Raw genomic sequence first — 22151 nt, 5'->3', positions numbered from 1 at the left:
GTAATCCCAGCTACTTGTGCCTCAACCTCCTGAGTAGCTGGGATTACAAGATTACAGGCAGAAGAATTGCTTGAACCTTGGAGGCAGAGGTTACAGTGAGCTGAGATCGCGCCACTGCACTCCAGCCTGGGTGATAGAGTGAGACTCCATCTCAAACAAACAAACAAACAAACAAACAAACAAAAAAACTGGGCACGGTGGCTCATGCCTGTAATCCCAGCACTTTGGGAAGCCGAGGTGGGCACATTACAAGGTCAAGAGTTTGAGACCAGCCTGGCCAACATGATGAAACCCCGTCTCTACTAAGAATACAAAAATTAGCCGGACATGGTGGCACATGCAGGTAATCCCAGCTACTCGGGAGGCTGAGGCAGGAGAATCGCTTGAACCTGGGAGGCAGAGGTTGCAGTGAGCTAAGATTACACTGCTACACTCCAGCCTGGGCAACAGATCGAGACTCCGTCTCAGAAAAAAAAAAAATTGTTTAAAGTGTTTAAAGTGTTCAGATAAATCACCCGTAATTTCATTACGGTGTGTAATTGAAGCAGCGTCTCCAGGGCCCATGGGACCGAGTTAAAAATCCCAATGCTAACATTCACCAGCTGTGTGACCTTGGGCACATCACTTCACCTCTCAGGGCTTCAGTTTCCTCAGCTGCAAAGTGGGAACCAGATGATAATAATCGTATGTCCTTCATGGGGTTGTTGTGAGAATCAAATGAAGAATACATTCAAAGCACTTCAAACAGTGCTTGGTGCATAGTGAATGCACGACAGTATTTTAATTTTCATTGTTTAGGTAAGTCATGATTTTTTTTTAAGATAAACATGAGTTATTTTATTTATTATTATTTTTTGAGACAAAGTCTCAGTCTGTCACCCAAGCTGGAGTGCAGTGGCACAATCTCAGCTCACTGCAATGTCTACGTCCCGGGTTCAAGTGATATTCATGCCTCAGCCTCCTGAGTAGCTGGAATTACAGGTGTGCACCACCACACCTGGCTAATTTTTGTATTCTTAGTAGAGACAGGGTTTCACCATGTTGGCCAGGCTGGTCTCGAACTCCTGACCTCAAGTGATCTGTCTGCCCGCCTCAGCCTCCCAAAGTGCTGGGATTACAAGCGCGAAGCACCATAGCTGGTCTAGGTAGTTCAAATTTAATATGTTAGGAAAAATTTAATTTGTCATACTCCTAAGTGTTTACTTTTGCTTAGGTGAATATTAAAGATATGTTGATTGTTTAAAGAGATATCAATTATTCGATAAACCCATTAGCTGAATAAACTGTACATGAAACCAAGTTTTGGCAATAGTGAGGTTTTCTCTCCATTCAATAAACACCCTTAGATCTTGAGAAATTTAATAAATCACCTTCCCTGCCCCAGCTCCACCCTTCTGCCGGGGGCTCAGGCTGTTCAATACCACTCCCTGCCACCCTGAGTCCTCCGTCAGGTGCCAACACAGACCCAGGCCTCAAGTCTCCCTCCCTCAGTCGACCCTCTCTCCTAGAAGCCCATTCTCCCTCTACTCACGCCTTCCCCAAAGCCTGAGTCTGTCCTGTTAAAACCACCAGACAATCCTTTACCTAGAGCCATGGCCCTATGGCTCTCCTCCCCTTCACAGCTCAACTCGGAGTGACGCTCTCCGGTTCCTCCACCAAGCTTCTCCCCCATCTCCCCTTTCCATGAATAACCTGTAAATGGCCACATCTAATGGGTGACTCCAGATCCCTGGCTGGATTTTTTGGTTTTTTTTTTGAGACAAGGTCTCACTCTGTCATCCAGGTGGGAGTGCAGTAGCACAATCAACGGCTCATTGCAGCCTCGACCTCCTAGGCTCAAGCAATCCTCCGGTCTCATTTTTTTTTTTTTTTTTTTAATTTTTGGTAGAGATGAGGTCTCATTATGTTGCTGGTCTTGAACTTCCAGGCTCAAATGATCCTCCCATTTCTGCCTCCCGAAGTGCTGGGAGTACAGGCATGAGCCACCAGGCCCAGCTCCCAGCTAGGTTTCTCTGCAGCATTTGACACCCGCAGCCTGTCCCTTCTTGGAAATGTCTGCACCCCAGGTCCTCTCCTATCTCTTTGGTGGTTTCTTCTTTATCTTCCTGGCTAGCTAGTCTTCCTCCTATCACCTCCCCCCATGTCGGTGCTCCCCCAAATCCATCCCTCCTGAGCTATCTTCTCCGTCCACTCTGCCCTTTCATAGTGCACTTTCACAACCTGGCCCTCCTCCAGGGTGGCCTATCTCAGCCGGTTACACCCCTTCCAGCCATCACTCACACCAGAAACCACGGAGTGACTGCAAAACTTCCACCTTATCTGGCCAATCACCAAAGAGCCAACCACTGGCTTCCCTATAACTGGATGACCTTCTCAAGCCCAAGCGGGAGCTTGCCACTTCCTACTAATGTTCATATGCTGATGTTCAAATTCTTCTGTTTCGCTTCCCATTTCATTCCTCTTCTTTATTCTCTCCCACTACATGTCCATCTTGTATGATTAACCCAGGACACAGCACACAGTAGGTTCTCAATTTTTTTTTTTTTTCTGAGATGGAGTTTCACTCTTGTCACCCAGGCTGGAGTGCAGTGGCGAGATCGCAACTCACTGCAACCTCCGCCTCCTGGGTTCAAGCAATTTTCCTGCCTCAGACCCCTGAGATTACAGGCATATGCCACCATGCCCGGCTAATTTTGGTATTTTTAGAAGAGTCGGGGTTTCACATGTTGGCCACGTCTAGAACTCCTGACCTCAAGTGATCCACCTGTCTCGGCCTCCCAAACTGCTGGGATTATAGGTGTGAACCACCGTGCCTGGCCTCAAATGTTTGTTGAACATGTATGCTAAAAGGTAATGGTAAGTAGGTGGGAAAATATATACCATGCAGTTCCCAATGGCTAAAGGTAGAACAATTATAGAATTTAAAGTAAAATAGCACTACAGTAGTCCCCCCTTGTCTTCAGAGAATATGTTCCAAGACCCCCAGTAGTTGCCTGAAACTGTGGATAGTATGGAACCCTGCAGGTGGAGAGAAAGGAACCCTATATATATTATGTTCTTTTTTTTTTTTTTTTTTTTTTTTTTTTGAGACAGAGTCTCACTTTGTTGCCCAGGCTGGAGTGCAGTGGCATGATCTCAGCTCACTGCAACCTCCACCTCCCAGGTTCAAGCGATCCTCCTGCCTCAGTCCCCTCCCCAGTAGCTGGGATTACAGGCACGTGACACCACTCCTGGCTAAGACGGGTTTCATCATGTTGGCCAGGCTGGTCTTGAACTCCTAAACTCAGGTGAACTCCATCTCAGCCTCCAAAGTGCTGGGATTACAGACATGAGCCACTGCGCCCGGCCTATACTATGTTTTTTCATACGTACACATACCTATGATAACGTTTAATTTATAAATTAGGCACAGTAAGAGATTACAACAACTAATAATAAGATGGAACAACTATATTATATTAAAAGTTATATAAATGTGATCTCTCTCTCTCAAAATATCTTATTGGGCTGGGAATGGTGGCTTATGCCTGTAATTCCTGCTACGCAGGAGGCTGAGGTGGGAAGACAGTTTGAGTCCAAAACTTGAAGACCGGCCTGGGCAATAGAATGAGACTCTATCACTGAAAGAAAGAAAGAAAAAAGAAAAGGAAAGGAAAGAAAGAGGAACAAAGAAAGAAAGAAAGAGGAAGAAAGAGAGAAAGAAAGAGGAAAAAAGAGAGAAAGAAAGAAAGAGAACTAAAGTGGTGGTAAGCCATAGAATGTTAGAAGATACTTATAACATATAAGTGACAAAAAATTAATATCTGGACCAGTGTGGCAGCTCACACCCATAATCCCAACAACTTTGGAAGGCCAAGGCAGGAGGATCCCTTGAGACCAGCCTGGGCAGCATAGCAAGACTCCGTCTCTACAAAAATTTTAAAAATTAGCAGGATGCGGTGGTGTTTGCCTGTGGTCCCAGCTATTTGGGAGGGTTAGGTGAGAGAATTGCTTGAGCCTAGGACATCAAGGCTGCAATGAGCTGTGATGGTGCCACTGCACTCCAGCCTGGGTGACATAAGGCGATCGTCTCAAAAAAAATTAATATCTGGAATATACAAAGAACATATAAGGAACTACTACAAAGCAATTAAAGAACAAAACAAAACAAAAAACAGTCCAATAGAAAATGACGAAAATACTTTGAAGAGGAACTTCACAGTAGAGAAAATCCAAGTGACCAATAAGAATTTGATTAATTTTATTAATTTTTTTTAGACATAGGGTCTTTCTTTCCTTCTTTTTTTTTTTTTTTTTTTTTGAGATGGAGTCTCGCACTGTTGCCTAAGCTGGAGTGCAGTGGCACGATCTTGGCTCAATGCAAACTCTGCCTCCCGGGTTCACGCCATTCTCCTGCCTCAGCCTCCCGAGTAGCTGGGACTACAGGCGCCCGCCACCACCACACCCAGCTAATTTTTTGTATTTTTAGTAGAGACAGGGTTTCACCATGTTAGCCAGGATGGTCTTGATCTCCTGACCTTGTGATCTGCCTGCCTCGGCCTCCCAAAATGCTGGGATTACAAGTGTGAGCCACTGCGCCTGGCCGAGACGGGGTCTTTCTATGTTGCCCAGGCGGGAGTGCAGTGGCTATTCACAGGCGTGATCCCACTACTGATCAGCATGCGAGTTTTGACCTCCTCCATTTCCACCCTGGGCTGGTTCACCCCACCTTAGGCAACCTGGTGGTCCCCCACTCTTGGGAGGTCACTATATTGATGCTGAACTTAGTGTGGACACCCGATCTGCATAGCGCACTACAGCCCAGGACGGGCCTCAAGCAATCCTCCTGCTTCAGCCTCCCAAGTAGCTGGGACTACAGGCTCACGTCATCTCACCTGGCTCAATAAGCACCTGAAAAAACAGCCAACATCATTAATATGCATGAACATGCCAACTACAGTAAAATGTCTAACAACAATATTCAAAGTCAGGGACAGAAGAAATGGAAGTATACTGTTATAAGTTTCCTTTATAGCATCTTTATTGAAGTATAATTCACATACCATAAAATTCACCCATTTGAAGTGCACAATTCAGTGGCTTTTAGTACTCCCAGAGCTCTACAACCACTACAATCTAAGTTTAGAGTGTTCCCATCACTCCAAAAAGAAATGCCATGCCCATCAGCCATCACTCCTGATTCCTCCCTCCAGCCCTAGGCAACCATTAATATTGTTTCTGTCTCTGTAGATATGCCTATTCTAGACATTTCATGTAAATAAAATCATGCAATATAGGCTGGGCGCGGTGGCTCATGCCTGTCATCCCAGCACTTTGGGAGGCTGAGGTGAGCAGATCACCTGAGGTCAGGAGTTCAGGACCAGGCTGGCCAACATGGTGAAAACTGTCTCTACTAAAATACAAAAATTAGCCAGGCATGGTGACGGGAGCCTGTAGTCCCAGCTACTTGGGAGGCTGAGGCAGGAGAATCACTTGACTCCGGGAGGTGGAGGTTACAGTGAGCAAAGGCTATGCCACTGCACTCCAGCCTGGGCAACAAGAGCAAAACTCCATCTCAAAAAAAAAAAAAAAAAAAATCATACAATATAGGTTTTTGGTGGCTGCCTTCTTTCACTCACCATGATATTTTCAAGGTCATCCATGTTGTGGCATGTATCAGTATATCATTCCTTTTTATTGCTGAATAATATTCCATTGTATGTATATGATACATTTCATTTGTCTGTCCATCAGTTGATGGACTTTTGGGTTGTCTCCACTTGTTGGCTATGGTGAATGATGCTGCTTCAGGGGTATTCCTGAAGGGTCTGAGCCCCTGGTTTCCATACCCATTCAGATCATGGTTTTGCTGCAGTTGCCCATTCAGTTATCATCACTCACGGAGTCAACACAAGGTGACCAGTCAATCCCCTGAGGTCTGGATTTATTTTTCCCGCACCCATTATATAGCAGCAACTCTATCTCCTCACGATAATCAGGGTCGATTACCCTGCCAGGAGAGTAGCTTCTTTTTATTTTGTCTGTTGATCTACTGGCTCAGGGAGCTCAAAATGATCATAAGGCAGCCATAGCTTCAGTTTTAGTGGAATTCTTACTGATTGGCCTGGTAGAAGCATTCCCTTCACCTACCCTTGGGAATCAGGATCACCAATCATCATCACTAGTCTACCAAAATATAAAGCAGCAGGAGGTGAAGCTGGACACCGTGGCGCACATCTGCAGTCCCAGCTACTCCGGAGGCTGAGACAGGAGGATCACTTGAGCCCAGGAGTTCAAGACTGTTGTGTGTGATGATCCTGCCAGTAAATAGCCACTGCAGTTCAGCCTGGGCAACACAGCAAAGCAGCTGTCTCTTTTTTTTTAAAGGCAGGGCTCAGTGGCTCATGCCTATGATCCCAGCACTTTGGGAGGCCAAGGCAGGAGGATTGCTTGATACCAGGAATGTAAAACCAGCCTGTGCACCACAGTGAGACCTTGTCTCTAAAAAATAATAATAATAAAATAAATAAAAAGTAGTGTGGGTGAGAAACACATATTTCCCAGTGGGTCCCTGGGAATTATGGTAAGGGGGATCACTCCAACTTCTACTCCTGGGTTTTGTTTTGTTTTGTTTTTTGAGACGGAGTCTCACTCTGCTGCCCAGGCTGGAGTGCAGTGGCATGATCTCGGCTCACTGCAAGCTCCGTCTCCCAGGTGCGGTGGCTCATACCTGTAATCCCAGCACTTTGGGAGGCCAAGGCAGGAGGATTGCTTGAGCCCAGGAGTTCGAGACCAGTCTGGGCAACATAGCAAAATCCTGTCTCTACACACACACACACACACACACACACACAATTAGCCAGACATGGTGGCATGTGCCTGTCGCCCCAACTACTTGGGAGACTGAGGTGGGAGGATCATTTGAGCCCAGGGAGGTTAAGGCTGCAGTGAACCATGATCACTCCACTGCACTCCTGGGCAACAGAGCGAAGTCCTGTCTCAAAAATAAATAAATAAATAAATAAATAAATAAATAAATAAATAAATAAAAATAAAAAGAAGCTGAAGGACATCTACTGGCCAGGCTATCTTGTCTGCCTGGTTGCTTAGTACCCCTTCTGCAGAGGATGCTCACCGTGGAGCACTGATAGAGATGTAGTGCAAACTTTGTGCTCACTCCAGCAAATCCATCCATTTGCCCTCCCCTCACAAAAACCTGTCTCAGGTCTTCCAGCCTTGCTCCTTCTAGATCTCTGACCTATCAGACAAGACGCTGGCCTCTACCTAGTAGTCTATGTATATCCTCAGCTCAGAGCCCTTTTCCTTCCACCTTATGTCGCTGACCAGGTGCAAATGCCAGCAGCTCTGTCATCAAGGGGGTTTCCCCTCACCGCTGCCTTTCGGGGCCACCCTTGATTGTGGCTGTAATGTGGCTTCAGTTCATTTTCAGTCCACACCAACCTAGGAAGCCATTTTATCTGTGAATCTGATCTGGGCTTTTTTTCCTCCTCTGTCAACTGGTGATAGAGAACTCCCCATCAGGCCAAAGGTGTGAGTTGAGGGAGAGGCGTAGGTGCAACAGGGGTAGGTGCCCTGGGCGTCTGGCTGCCTGTTCATGTAACTTACTTGTGCCCTTTGGGCTGAGTAGTCCTTATCTGGAATGCACTATTTCATGGCAGGATGGATTATTGCTGCACCTGCTCAACTGTGTGACTTGGTATATCTGACAGTTTCTTCTTTGCAATGGACAGCTCTGATCACATCACCATACCTGTCCAATGGTGAGGGCTCTGCAGCACAACAAGACTTTTTGTTTTTGAGACAGAGTCTTGCTCTGTCACCCAGGCTGGAGTGCCGTGGCATAATCTCAGCTCATTGCAACCTCCACTTCCCTAGTTCAAGCCATTCTCGTGCCTCAGCCTCCCGAGTAGCTGGGACTACAGGCGCGCACCACCACACCCGACTAATTTTTGTATTTTTAGTGGAGACAGGGTTTCACCATGTTGGCCAGGCTGGTCTCGAACTCCTGACCTCAGGTGATCCACCACCCCCTTGATCTCCCAAAGTGCTGGGATTATAGGTGTGAGCCAATGCACCCGGCCAGAAGATTATTTTTTAAAACTGAACAGTTCTCTGCTGTAGATGGCATGGCCTTGCTCCAGAACCTTCTGGGCTTGCCAGAGACTCCTCAAAGCATCCTATGAATCACAGATAGATGGCATCTGCTAGGCTATATGAGCCCAAGTGGCAGGGAACTTTGCATTTTGGCCTGGACTGGAAAAAACCTCTCTTGTTGTGGGCCCCACTCAAAACCAGCAGCCTTTTGAGTTCCCTGAAAATTAGTTGGAGCAGTATTTCCAAGTGTGGTGTGTTCCATCTCCCATATCTGAAGGGGCCTGCCAGGCTTTGCACATCTTTCCTAGGGATAGGAGACACATGGTGGTGCCAGCCCACTGGACCCTGACAAATTTTGCACAGATCCTTAAGTCTTTGTAGGTTTCATCCTCCAACCTCTGGCAAGCACGTGCCTTGCCACTTTCTGTTCACCAGGTTCCATTAGCTCAATGTCATCAGTACAATGGATCATGTGATGTTGTGTGGAATGCCAAGATGATCAAGGTCCCCGCTCTATTGTGACAGAAAGCAGGACAGTTAACATAGCCCTACGGAAGGGGAAAAGACTGTGGACGTGCACTTTTGTCTGTCCCCAGGGAAAGGAATCTGCTTTTTTTTTTTTTTTTTTTTTTTTTTTTTTTTTTTTTGAGACGGAGTCTCGCTCTGTCGCCCAGGCTGGAGTGCAGTGGCCGGATCTCAGCTCACTGCAAGCTCCGCCTCTCCGGTTTACGCCATTCTCCTGCCTCAGCCTCCCGAGTAGCTGGGACTACAGGCGCCCGCCACCTCGCCCGGCTAGTTTTTTGTATTTTTTAGTAGAGACGGGGTTTCACCGTGTTAGCCAGGATGGTCTGGATCTCCTGACCTCGTGATCCGCCCATCTCGGCCTCCCAAAGTGCTGGGATTACAGGCTTGAGCCACCGCGCCCGGCCGGAATCTGCTTTTTTTTTTTCTGAGACTGAGTCTTGCTCTGTTGCCCCTGCTGGAGTGCAGTGCCTTGATCTCTGCTCACTGCAACCTCCCTCTCCTGGGTTCAAGTGATTCTCGTGCCTCAGCCTCCCAAGTAGCTGGGATTACAGGTGCCCACCACCATGTCTGACTAATTTCTGTATTTTTATCAGAGACAGGGTTTCACCATCTTGGTCAGGCTGGTCTCAAACTCCTGACCTCAAGTGATCTGCCTCCCTTGGCCTCCCAAAGTGCTGGTATTACAGGCATGAGCCACTGAGCCTGGCAGAAATCTGCTTCTAATCTTACTTCCTTCATCAAATTAACAGTTATGGACTAAATGACAGGGACTCTGTTGATCTGTTCTAAGAAAGCTAGCACATCTGGCACAGCACTCAATCAGGGCGCCACTTGGTTATGTGCATCCTCATCTACAGTGATCCGTCTAGTTTTTGCAAGAGCCAGATTGATGAGTTAAATGGGGATATCCTGGGAACCACCACTTTTATATCCTTTGTGAGTGACTCCAACCACTGCCATTCTGCCTGGGCTGGGGAATTGCTTCTGATTTACTCCCTTGGGAGGGATGAGGAAGCAGTTTCTAATTGGCCTTTCCTACCCTAATGACTCTTATTCCATTTTTTTTTTTTTTTTTTTTTTTTTTTTAGTGACAGTTTCATTATGTCTCGTATGCTGGAGTGCAGTGGTGCAATCTCAGCTCACTGCAATCTTGACCTCCCGGGCTCAACCAATCCTCCCACCTCAGTGCCCTGAGTAGCTGGGACTACAGGAGTGTGCCATGATACCCAGCGAATTCAAAATTTTTTTTTTGTAGAGATGAGGTTTCACTATGTTGCCCAGGCTGGTCTCAAACTCCTGAGCTTAAGTGATCCTCCCACCTTGGCCTCCACACTCGGGATTACAGGTGTGGTAATGGCTCTTACTTCAGGAAACCAGCGTGAGAGATCTGCTATCTGCTAAGTACCTCTATACCACTATGCATTCAGGGGCCAGGGAAATAACCATCAGGCAGACTGATGGGCCAGATCTCCTTTCATCACCTGGCCTCCGTATGTCCCACCCTAATACATGCCCATGATGGCATTTTGGTTCCTTAATATTAGTGTCAATTTCAACTCTGCATCCACAAGCCTTGAAAGATCTGAGTATTTCTCTTTTCCCAGGATGCAGTTGCTCTGATAAGCAGCTGTAAGTACCTTTGGGGGAAGAATAGGATAATTACCATGATATAAACTCGCCATGGCATTGTAGGATTCTTCCTGAAGGGAACTGGCCCCCACTTCACTTAAAGGGCTCTATATCTGGCCATGTTTGGTGGCTCATGCCCGTAATCCCAGCACTTTGGGAGGCCGAGGTGGGCACATCACTTGAGGTGAGGAGTTCGAGACCAGCCTGGCCAATATGGTGAAACCCCGTCTCTACTACAAATACAAAAAATTATCTAGGTGTGATGGTGGGCACCTGCAATCCCAGCTACTTGGGAGGCTGAGGCAGGAGAATCGTTTGAACCCGGAATGGGGAGGTTGCAGTGAGCCGAAATTACACCACAGCACTCCAGCCTGGGCAACAGAGCAAGACTCCATCTAAAAAAAAAAAAAAAAAAAAAGACAAAGGGCTCTATATCTGAAAACTGATTTGGGCCTGGAAACTGGGTATGAGATGGGGATTTTCCTTTGCAGAGGCTAACTTCAGCCTTCTGCTCTCTCATTCTTGCTTGTTTTTATAAGCAAGAGACACCCTCCTTCACCATCCTCCTATCTAGGGACATGATGGTCTTTTGGTCATCACAATAGATCCCTGCTTATATTTCTGGTCTTTCTGCCTATTATGGTAATTATGTCCACTTAGCCTCTCATGACCACATGCTGTCGCCTGACCTCTGTTCTGGATTCCTGTCATACCCACTGACTCTAGAAAGGCTAGTTCCATAGCAGCTCCCACTACCATTGCTCTGGCCTGCTGAGGACAGCCACCACTGGCCGGCAAATGCCAGTGGCCCTGCTCCAACTAGCACCTTTTGTATCACTTTATTTATTGAGTATTTCTGGGCCCTCATGAAGAACACAGTAGGCTGGAGGGTTCTATAGTCTTATATAATAGTCATTTTATTCTGGCATGCCCACTTTTCTGAGCCTTTATTCTTCCAAGTATTCTGTCAAGGAAGTTCCAACATCTCTACCTCATTTGCTGGAACTCATAATTTTTCCACACTTTGAAGATCTATCCCAGGGGGCATATTGCAACAGGCTTCAGATGTCCTTGCCAAGCTTTAAAATGTTAAATCCCAGGCCAGGTGTGATGGCTCACTCCTGTAATCCCAGCACTTTGGGAGGCCAAGGCGGACGGATCACTTGAGGTCATGAGTTGAGACCAGGCTGGCCAACATGGTGAAACCCCATCTCTACTAAAAATACAAAAATTAGCCCAGCATGGTGGTGCGCGCCTGTAATCCCAGCTACTCAGGAGGGGCTGAGGCAGGAGAATCACTTGAACTCAGGAGGCAGAGGTTGCAGTGAGCTGAGATTGCACCATTGCACTCCAACCTGTGTTACAGAGCAAGACTCTGTCTCAAAAAAAATAAAAATAAAAATAAAAATAAAAATAAAAAAATAAATAAATAATAAATTTAAAAAAAATAGTTAAATCCTTACCAGGTAGGGCATCCCATATCAATAAACATACCCTTATTTCACTTTTTTTTTTTTTTTTTTTTTTTTTTTTTTTGAGATGGAGTCTTGCTCTATCACCCAGGCTGGAGTGCAGTGGTGCAATCTTGACTCACTGCCAACCTCCCCTGCCTGGGTCCGAGTGATTCTTGTGCCTCAGCCTCCTGAGTAGCTGGGAGTACAGGCACGCACCACCACGCCCAGCTAATTTTTTTGTATTTTTAGTAGAGATGGGGTTTCACCACGTTGGCCATGCTGTTCTCAAATTCCTGACTTCAGGTGATCCACCCACCTAGGTCTCCCAAAGTGCTGGAATTGCAGGCATGAACCACTCCTCCCGGTCTTACTCAGCCTTATATTCCACCCGCTGACCCCAGTCTAACACCCTCAAGATATGTTCCCAAACATGTTCTGCCAAATTCTGCTGGTAAATGTTCATTAGCTCCTGCAGGTCTTTTGGTGAATCATCCCTTTCTTTCCATAGATGGGACAATACTTCCCACTTGGTCCCTGATGAGACGACCAACGTTATTGGTCTAGAGTCATGGAGGGGAGTCACCACCAGGCCTTGAAGAGTGCAAGTATCATCTTGTGAGGTGTCTGCCTCAGGTGAGGAATCTGCATGTTATCGAGGCAAGGGAAGGCTGCTCTCTTCTACCCAGGGGGAGAGGCCAATTCTGCCAGCCCAAATAACTCAGCATAATAAGGGGGTTTTAGAACAGATGCTCCCATACCAGGCCTCAGGATCCCACTCCGTCCCTCCCAGGGCCCTGACTTGCTGGGGCTTTAAATATAAAACCCTGCTACTCTTGCAATCAGATTATGGGACTGATTTTCATCACAGTCTGCCCTGCACAGGAGGTGAGGGTTTCCTTACATGCTGCCATAGAGGTCTTCTGGTTTTTGTTTTGTTTTGTTTTGAGATAGGGTCTTGCTCTGTTGCCCAGGCTGGAGTGCAATGGCACAATCATGGCTCACTGCAGCCTCAGCCTCCTGGGCTCAAGTGATCCTCCCACCTCAGCCTTCTGAATAGCTGGGAACGCAGGTGCTCATCACCACACCTGGCTAATTTATTTTTTGTAGAGACAGGGTATCCCTATGTTGCCAGGGCTTGTCTCAAACTCCTGGGCTCAAGTGATCCTCCCAAAGTACTGGGATTACAGGTGTGAGCCCAGCTTCTTCTGGCTTTTAACTGTACCCTAAATTGATAGCTAGCTGATGTGAGTCTGTCTTTTCTTCTTTTAACACTTTGATGGCATTAACAGCAACCAAACAACTCCTTTTTTTTTTTTTTTTTTTTGACAGAGTCTCACTCTGTCATCCAGGCAGGAGTGCAGTGGCATGATCTCAGCTCACTACAGCCTCTGCCTTGTGGGTTCAAGTGATTCTCATGCCTCAGCTTCCCTAGTAACTGGGATTACAGGCGCCTGCCACCACACCCAGCTAATTTTTGTATTTTTAGTAGAGATAGGGTTTTGCCATGTTGGCCAGGTGGTCACGAACTCCTGACCTCAAGTCATCTACCCGCCTTGGCCTCCCAAAGCGCTGGGATTACATGCATGAACCACTGAGCCCAGCCTCCACAGTCCTTATAATTACCATTTTCCTCTTACATCTCAAATACTAGAGCTATTGCATAGGCAGTGCACCCCTGTCTGCATCCCATTTCACCAGGGTGACAGTCTGACAATCAGTCCAGTTCTCCAGTGGGTATTAGCACCCCACTTACCTCAGCAATGGAATCTTTGGGCCATCTGGATGATGAGTGATCCAAAACCAGAATCCTATCCTGTGGGTCTACTTCCTAGGACAGCTTTGGATACCAAATGTGTTGGTTCGCTTTCCCCCCAGAAGTAGAACCTGAGTCAAGGATTCAAAGGAAAGTGTTTATTTGAGAAACACAAGTGTTTATTTGAAAAGCGATGCTAGGAAAACCGAGCAAGCCGGTGGGAGACTGACGTTGGAAGGCATGCAGGCTCACAAAGGGTGTGTTATCAAGCAAGTTAAAAGCGTGGACAATGGCTGGGCGCAGTGGCTCACACCTGTAATCCCAGTACTTTGGGAGGCCAAGGCAGGCGGATCACCTGAGATTGGGAGTTCGAGACCAGCCTAACCAACATGGAGAAACCCCGTTTCTACTAAAAATACAAAAATAGCCAGGCTTGGTGGCACATGGCTATAATCCATAATCCCAGCTACTTGGAAGGCTGAGGTAGGGGAATTGCTTGAACCCAGGAGGCAGAGATTGCAGTGAGCGAAGATTGCACCATTGCACTCCAGCCTGGGTGACAAGAGTGAAACTCTGTCTCAAAAAACAAACAAACAAACAAACAACAGCAACAACAACAACAACAAACACGTGGACAACCAGAGCTTAATCCTAAGAGGGAACTCAGGGAGCCAGTCATAATGTGAGCTGCAGGACCTAAGGGATGAGGAAGCTGGGTATTTACGCACCGATCCCCATCAGGATTGGCTGAAGGTTGCTGCCGCTGGGAGTATAATTCCCCAGAACTTTCAGTCTGCCCAGCAGGCTCCAATGGCCAGGGAGAGTCCTCAGGTAAAGAGCTGCAGGTTCTGGCATGTGGAAGTTCATCCAGTGAACCCAAGAGCTTCGGGAACATGGGAGGGCACTGACAGCATCTGCCACACTAAGGGAGGAATCCCTTCATGAGGAGATACCGCAATGGTTCCACTACCTGGAAGAAGGCTCTCACCTGGGCTCAGAGCAAAAAAGGGGTTACCTTCTGGGATGACTGATCCCAAATGCCAAGGGTAAGCTGGGTTCTAACTCCGAAAGAAAGGCAGGGAGGACTATGTCTGGAATCCAGGGGACACCCTGGTGTGCCATGTCCTACTTCCGTGTCCAATGGTAAAAGTTAAAAAAAAAAAGAGCAATACAGTTCTGAGGATTCCAATTTGTAGAATGCTAATTTCAAGAATAAAGGTTTATTCTTGAAACCTTTATTTTAAGAATAAAGGTTTGGAGGCCGGGCATGGTGGCTCATGCCTGTAATCCCAGCACTTTGGGAGGCTGAGGTGGGTGGATCACCAGGTCAGGGGTTCGAGACCAGCCTGGCCAAGAGACCAGCCTGGCCAATATGGTGGAATCTTGTCTCTACTAAAAATACAAAAATTAGCTGGGCATGGTGGTGGGTGCCTGTAATCCCAGCTACTCAGGAGGCTGAGGCAGGAGAATTTCTTGAACCCGGGAGGCGGAGGTTGCAGTGAGCTGAGATTGCGCTATTGCCCTCCAGCCTGGGCGACAGAGCTAGACTTTGACTTAATAATAATAATAATAATAATAATAATAATAATGATGATAATAAAGAATAAAAATTTGGGGCCAGGCACGGAGGCTCACGCCTGTAATCCCAATACTTTGGGAGGCCAAGGTGGGTGGATTACTTGAGGTCAAGAGCTCGAGACCAGCCTGGCCAAAATGGTGAAACCCTGCCTCTACTAAAAAAAATACAAAAATTAGCCAGGTGTGGTCGTGGGCACCTGTATTTCCAGCTACTCGGTAGGCTGAGGCATGAGAATCCCTTCAACCCTTCAAGGGTAATGGAAGAGGCAAGTTATAATATCAGCTTCTGACCAGATATAGAAGCAAGGATTGTAGAAGGTGCAGATTGCAGTGAGCCAAGATTGTGCCACTGCACTCCAGCCTGGGCAACACAGCAAGACCCATTAAAAAAAAAAAAAAGAATAAAGATTTGGGCTATGGCGTGATGGCTCACGTCTGTAATCTCAGCACTTTGGGAGGCTGAGATGGGCAGATGGCTTGAGTCTAAGAGTTCAAGACCAGCCTGGGCAACATAGGGAGACCCGCATTTCTACAAATATAAAAATAAATTAGCCAGGCGTGGTGGTGGATGCCTGTAGTCCCAGCTACTTGGGAGGCTGAAGCAGGAAGGATTGCTTCAGCTTGGGAAGTTGAGGCTGCAGTGAGCCGTGATTGCACAACTGTACTCCAGCCTGAGCAACAAAGGGAGACCCTGTCGCCAAAATAAATAAATAAATAAATAAATAAATAAATAAATAAAGGTTTGTTGAGAAATTGATACTCTCTTGGTATAAATGAATAAATGTTTGGTCACCCAACCTGGTCAAAAACAAACAAACCAATGAATTGAGGGACTGGCTCAGAGCAAAGTAAAAATGGAAGAAGTAATGGAAGAGGAAAGTTATAAATATCAGCTTCTGACCAGATATAGAAGCAAGGACTGTAGAAGCTATGGGTATGTTTTCTCTTGCTTGTTTTATTGTATACACTCTCTAAATATTGGTTAACTTTCCTCTCCTCCTTTTCTCTTATTATTTTTTATGAGGATTGTTGTTGGTAACGACCTTCATAATTTAGGTTGCAGAATACTCTAGAGGACATGTGACTGTACTAGGATAATTCACATCACACGGAGACGGATCCCATTGCTGTAGAGACTTTGCATCTCTGCTTTTGGGGGAGGGCCCCAGAGCATCTTCATTTGAGCAAAGGACAGTTGCATCTATTAGACAAAGTGATGAAGCTGTTATTATTCAAATATGATGGACATATGAGTAACAGCTGAGTAGAAAAAAGGGGTAGATTAGGCCAGTTATTTGCTTATTGCCTTTCAGCTTCAAATTCATTCTTATTTTCTGTGCTCTCTGATGTTGGAAGGGGGCTGGGATTCTGCAAACCAGTTCCCTAGACTCCATTAGTGTCCTTCTGTTAGGTTCTGCTCATAGGCGGTGCACACATGGGTGATAAAAATATAAAGAAAAGCAAGGAAATGATTATCACAAAAGTTGAAATATAAACAAGGAACAAATCTGGAGGACTTACACTTCCTGATTTTAAAACTTACTGCAAAGCTACAGTCATCAAAATAGAGTGGTATTGGCATAAAGACAGACATACAGACCAATGAAATAGAACAGAGGCTCAGATGTAAACTCTCACACACATGAGCAAGTGACTTCTCTTTCTTTCTTTCTTTCTTTCTTTCTTTCTTTCTTTCTTTCTTTCTTTCTTTCTCTCTCTCTCTCTCTTTTCTTTCTTTCTTTCTTTCTTTCTTTCTTTCTCTCTCTCTCTCTTTTCTTTCTTTCTTTCTTTCTTTCTTTCCTTCCTTCCTTCCTTCCTTCCTTCCTTCCTTCCTTCCTTCCTTCCTTTCCTTCCTTTCCTTCCTTTCCTTCCTTTCCTTCCTTTCCCTTCCTTCCTTCCTTCCTTCCTCCCTCCCTCCCTCCCTCCCTCCCTCCCTCCCTCCCTCCCTCTCTCTCTCTCTCTCTCTCTCTCTCTCTCTCTCTCTCTTTCTTTCTTTCTTTCTTTCTTTCTTTCTTTCTTTCTTTCTTTCTTTCTTTCTTCTTTCTGAGATGGCGTCTCGCTCTATCACCCAGGCTGGAGGAAAGTGATACAATTTCAGCTCACTGCAATCTCTGCCTCCTGGACTCAAGCGATCCTCCTACCTCAGCCTCCTGAATAGCTGGGACCACAGGTGTAAGCCACCATGCCTGCCTAATTGTTTGTATTTTGGGTAGAGATGGGGTTTCACCATGTTTCCCGGGCTGGTCTCGGACTCCTGAGTTCAAGAGATCCGCCCTCTTCAGCCTCTCAAAGTGCTGGGATTACAGGCATTAGCCACTGTGCCTGGTCTGCAAGTGATTTCTTAAATTTTTTATTTATTTAATTTTTTTAGAGATACGGTCTTGCTATGTTACCCAGGATGGACTGGAATTCCTGGGCTCAAGTGATCTTCCCACTTCACCCTCCTGAGTAGCTGGGATTACAAGTACGTATCATCGCACCTGGCCTATGATCAAATGATTTTTTTTTTTTTTTTTGACATAGGGTCTTGCTCTGTTGTCTAGGTTGCAGTGCTGTGGTGCAATGCAGTCTTAAACTTGATCAGGCCAGGTGCAGTGGCTCACGCCTGTAATCCCAGCACCTTGGGAGGCTGAGGCAGGTGGATCACCTGAGGTCAGGAGTTCAAGACCGGCCTGGCCAACATGGTGAAACCCCGTCTCTACTAAAAATGAAACAAATTAGCCAGATGTGGTGGTGCACACCTGTAATCTCAGCTACTTGGGAGGCTGAGGCAAGAGAATTGCTTGAACCTAGGAGGCAGAGGTTGCAATGAGCCAAAATTATGACACTGCACTCCAGCCTGATTTTTGACAAGAATGCCAAGACCATTTAATGGGGGAAAGGACAGGTTTTTGTTTGTTTGATTTTTGTTTTTTAAACAAATAATGCTGGGAAAACCGGATATCCACATGTAAGAGAATAAAGTTGAACCCTTACCTAACACTATATCCAAAAATTAACTCAAAATGGATCAAAGACCTAAATGCAAGACCTAAACTTTTAAAACTCGTAGAAGAAAACATATGGCAAAAGCTTTCCAACATTGGATTTGGCAATAATTTTTTTGGATCTGACACCAAAGGCGGGGGCAACAATAACAACAAAATAGACAAATTAGCCTTGATGAAAACTTAAGAACTTTGTGCATCAAGAAGCAATATCAACAAATTCAAAAGGAAATTGACAGAATGGGAGAAAATATTTGCAAGTTATATATCTGATAAGGAATTGATATCCAGGATATAGAGAAAGCTCCTAAAACTCAACACCAACAACAAAAACTAAGCAACCCAAAAATGAACAAAGGACTTGAATAGGTATTTCTCCAAAAAAAAAAAAAAAAAAGAAAGAAAGAAAAAAAGTCAATAAGCACATGAAAAGGTGCTCAACATCACTAATCATTAGTAAAATGCAAATAAAAACTACAATGAAAGAGTATACTTTCAGGGATCATTTCCCTTTTTCTGTTTTTTGAGATGGAGCCTCACTCTGTTGCCCAGACTGGAGTGCAGTGGTGCGATCTCGGCTCACTGCAACCTCTGTCTCCTGGGATTCAAGTGATTCTCCCACCTCAGCCTCCTGAGTAGCTGCAATTATAGGCATCCACTACCAGCCTTCCAAGTAGCTGGGGACTACAGGTGCACACCACTACACCTGGCTAATTTTTGTATTTGTTGTAGAGATTGGGTCTCGCCATGTTGCCCAGTCTCATTGTTTCTATCGAGATGGAGACCATCCTGGCTAACGTGGTGAAACACTGTCTCTACTAAAAATAAAAAAACTTAGCCGGGCGTGGTGGTGGGCGCCTGTAGACCCAGCTACTCAGGAGGCTGAGGCAGGAGAATGCCGTGAACCCGGGAGGCGGAGCTTGCAGTGAGCCAAGATTGTGCCACTGCACTCCACCCTGGGAGACAGCGAGACTCTGTCTCAAAAAAAAAAAAAAAAAAGAAAAAAAGAGAAATTGGACCCTTGTGCACTGTTGGCAGGAATGAAAAATGGTGCAGCCATATGGAAAACAGGATGGCAGCTTCTCAAAAAATTAAAAACAGAATTGCCATGTAATCCAGCAATTCCACTTCTGGGTATATACCCCAAAGAATTGAAAACAAGGTCTCAAAGAGTTATTTGTACACCCATGTACATAGCAGCATTACTCACAATTGCTAACATGTGGAAACAATGTAAGTGTCCATGGATGGATGAATGGATAAGTGGATAAGTGTCTTAGTTGCTTTGTGCTGCTCTAACAGAATACGTGAGACTGGGTAATTTATAAAGAACAAAGATTTGTCTCTTACAGTTCTGAAGGCTAGCTGGGAAGTCCAAGATTGAGGCGCCCACATCTGGCAAGGGCCTTCTTGCTGCATCATCTGATGGTGGTAGGCAGAAGGGCAAGAGACCATGAGCGAGAGAGAAGGGGGCCTGATCCTCACCCCCTTATCAGGAACCAGCTATCAAAACAACAGCATTAACCCGTTCATGAGGGCAGACCTTTTGTGTCTGCCCTCTTCAAGACCATTTGAATGGTCTGCTCTTCAAGACCATTTCTTGAAGATCCCACTTTTCAACACCAGTGAATTGGGGATTAAGTTTCTTATACATGCCCATGTGTGGTAGCTCATATCTGTAATCCCAACACTTTGGGAGGCTAAGGAGGGAGAATTGCTTGTACCCAGGAGTTCAAGGCCAGCCTGGGCAACATAGTGAGACTACATCTCTACAAAATAAATGAATAAATAATAAACTAATAAAAATAAAAATTAGCCAGACATGGCAGCAGGTACCTGTAGTTACAGCTGCTGGGGAGGTTGAGGCGGGAGGATCACTGAGCCTAGGAGGTTGAAGCTGCAGTGAGCTATGATTGCACCACTGCTCTCCAGCCTGGACAACAGAGTGAGATCTTGTCTCAAAAAGAAAGAAGGCTGGGCATGAAGACTTATGGTCGTAATCACAGCATTTTGGGAGGCCAAGGCAGGTGAATTGCTTGAGGCCAGGAGTTCAAGACTAGCCTGGCCAACACAGCAAAACTCTATCTCTACTACAAATACAAAATTTAGCCGTGCGTGGTGGTGTGCGCCTCTAATCCCAGTTACGCGGGATGCTGAGGCACAAGAATCACTTCAACCTGTGAGGCAGAAGCTGCAGTGAGCCAAGATCATGCCACTGCACTCCAGTCTGGGCAACAGAGTAAGACTTTGTCTCAAAAATAAAAAATAAAAAAAAGGTCAGGCATGGTGGCTCACACCTGTAATCCCAGCACTTTGGGAGGCCGAGGCGGGCGGATCATGAGGTCAGGAGATCAAGACCATCCTGGCTAACATGGTGAAACCCCGTCTCTACTAAAAAATACAAAAAAAAATTAGCTGGGCGTGGTGGCAGGCGCCTGTAGTCCCAGTTACTTGGGAGGCTGAGGCAGGAGAATGGTGTGAACCCGGAAGGCAGAGCATGCAGTGAGCCAAGACCAAGCCACTGCACCACTCCAGCCTGGGCGACAGAGCGAGACTCCGTTTCCAAAAAAAAAAAGAAAACAAAACAAAAAGTTTCCAACACATGAACTTTGGGGGACACATTCAAGCCATAGCAATAAGCAAAATGTTGCACATTCCTACAAAAGAATATTAATCTGCCTTTAAAAGTAGAGAAATTCTGTAATGTGTTACATACAATATGGATGAATTTTTTTCTTTTTCTGTTTTTTTTTTTTTTTTTTTTTTTTTTTTTTTTTTTTTTTTTCTGAGATAGAGTTTCACTCTTGCCCAGGCTGCAGTGCAGTGGTGCAATCTCAGCTTACTGCAACCTCCGCCTCCTGGGTTCAAGCAATTCTCCCGCCTCAGCCTCCTGAGTAGCTGAGATTACAAGCGTGTGCCACCATGCCTGGCAAATTTTTGTATTTTTAGTAGAGATGGGGTTTCACCACTTTGGCCAGGCTGGTCTTGAACTCCTGACTTCGAGTGATCTGCCCACCTTGGCCTCCCAAAGTACTGGGATTACAGCCACCGTGCCCAGCAACATGGATGAACTTTAAGGACTTTATGCTAAGTGAAATAAGCCAGTCACATAAAAAATAAACACTATATGATTCCACTTATATGAAGTACTTAGAGTAGTCAAAATCATGGAACCAGAAAGTAGAATAGTAGTTGCCAAGGGTAAGGGGAGTGGGGAATGGGGAATTATTGTTTAATGGATAGTTTCAGTTTTTCAAAATGAAGAGTTAAGAAGTTGGAGGGTGGTGATGACTGCACAAAATTATGAATGTACTTAGTACTACTCCATTGTACACTTAAGAATGGTTAAGATAGGCCGGGCGTGGTGGCTCATGCCTGTAATCCCAGCACTTTGGGAGGCCAAGGCAGGTGGATCACTGAGGTCAGGAGTTTGAGACCAGCCTGATCGACACGGCGAAACCCTGTCTTCACTAAAAACACAAAAATTAACTGGGCATGGTGGTGCATGCCTGTAATCCCAGCTACTTGGGAGGCTGAGGCAGGAGAATCACTTGAACCTGGGAGGCGGAGGTTGCAGTGAGCCAAGATCGCGCCATTGCACTCTGGCCAGGATGACAGAGCGAGACTCCATCTCAAAAACAGCAACAACAACAACAACAACAACAAAATAAACCCCAAAAGAACATCACGTGCCCTCATTTGGAGAAAGAGCAAAAAAACCCCATCATGATTGCCCCTAGCAATCTGGAGGCAGGAGAATGGTAAGAGGGACTTCTACACGTGAGGCAAGAGCAAGATGACGGAAGAGGGACTGAAAAGACCAAGGTTATACTAAAATTGGAATGTGCTAATATGCTAAAAAATTGGAATGATACAGAGAAGATTAGCATGGCCACTGTGCAAGGATGACATGCAAAAAATAATTGGAAAAAAAAAAAGTAAAAAAGGTAGAGTTCCCAGAAGCCAAGAATTGAGGCTGAGGCTGCATAAACGTGAGATCTCATGCTAGGAATCAGGAGCTAGGAGTCAGTTTCCAGGTGTCAAAACCAGGCTATTTCATCTCCTCCTCCTCCACTTGTGGTGACAGAGGGTCCCTTCCTGCTGATTATTTTCAGATGTGGGTGCAAATCT

At 45.8% G+C, this 22151-nt stretch overlaps 1 non-coding gene across 1 annotated transcript; it reads left to right on the top strand.

Annotated features, from left to right (window-relative positions):
- Nucleotides 1-21856: 21856 nt before the first annotated feature.
- Nucleotides 21857-21961, top strand: LOC119622272 (U6 spliceosomal RNA). The gene has a single exon (XR_005238933.1). It is a non-coding gene; the product is annotated as a U6 spliceosomal RNA (small nuclear RNA).
- Nucleotides 21962-22151: the final 190 nt, after the last annotated feature.

The sequence above is a fragment of the Chlorocebus sabaeus genome, chromosome 16 (genome assembly GCF_047675955.1).
Source record: "Chlorocebus sabaeus isolate Y175 chromosome 16, mChlSab1.0.hap1, whole genome shotgun sequence".
In the NCBI taxonomy this organism is placed as follows: Eukaryota; Metazoa; Chordata; class Mammalia; order Primates; family Cercopithecidae; genus Chlorocebus; species Chlorocebus sabaeus.
The sequence above is the reverse complement of the archived record's forward strand: the minus strand, read 5'-3'. Positions and strand labels throughout refer to the sequence as shown.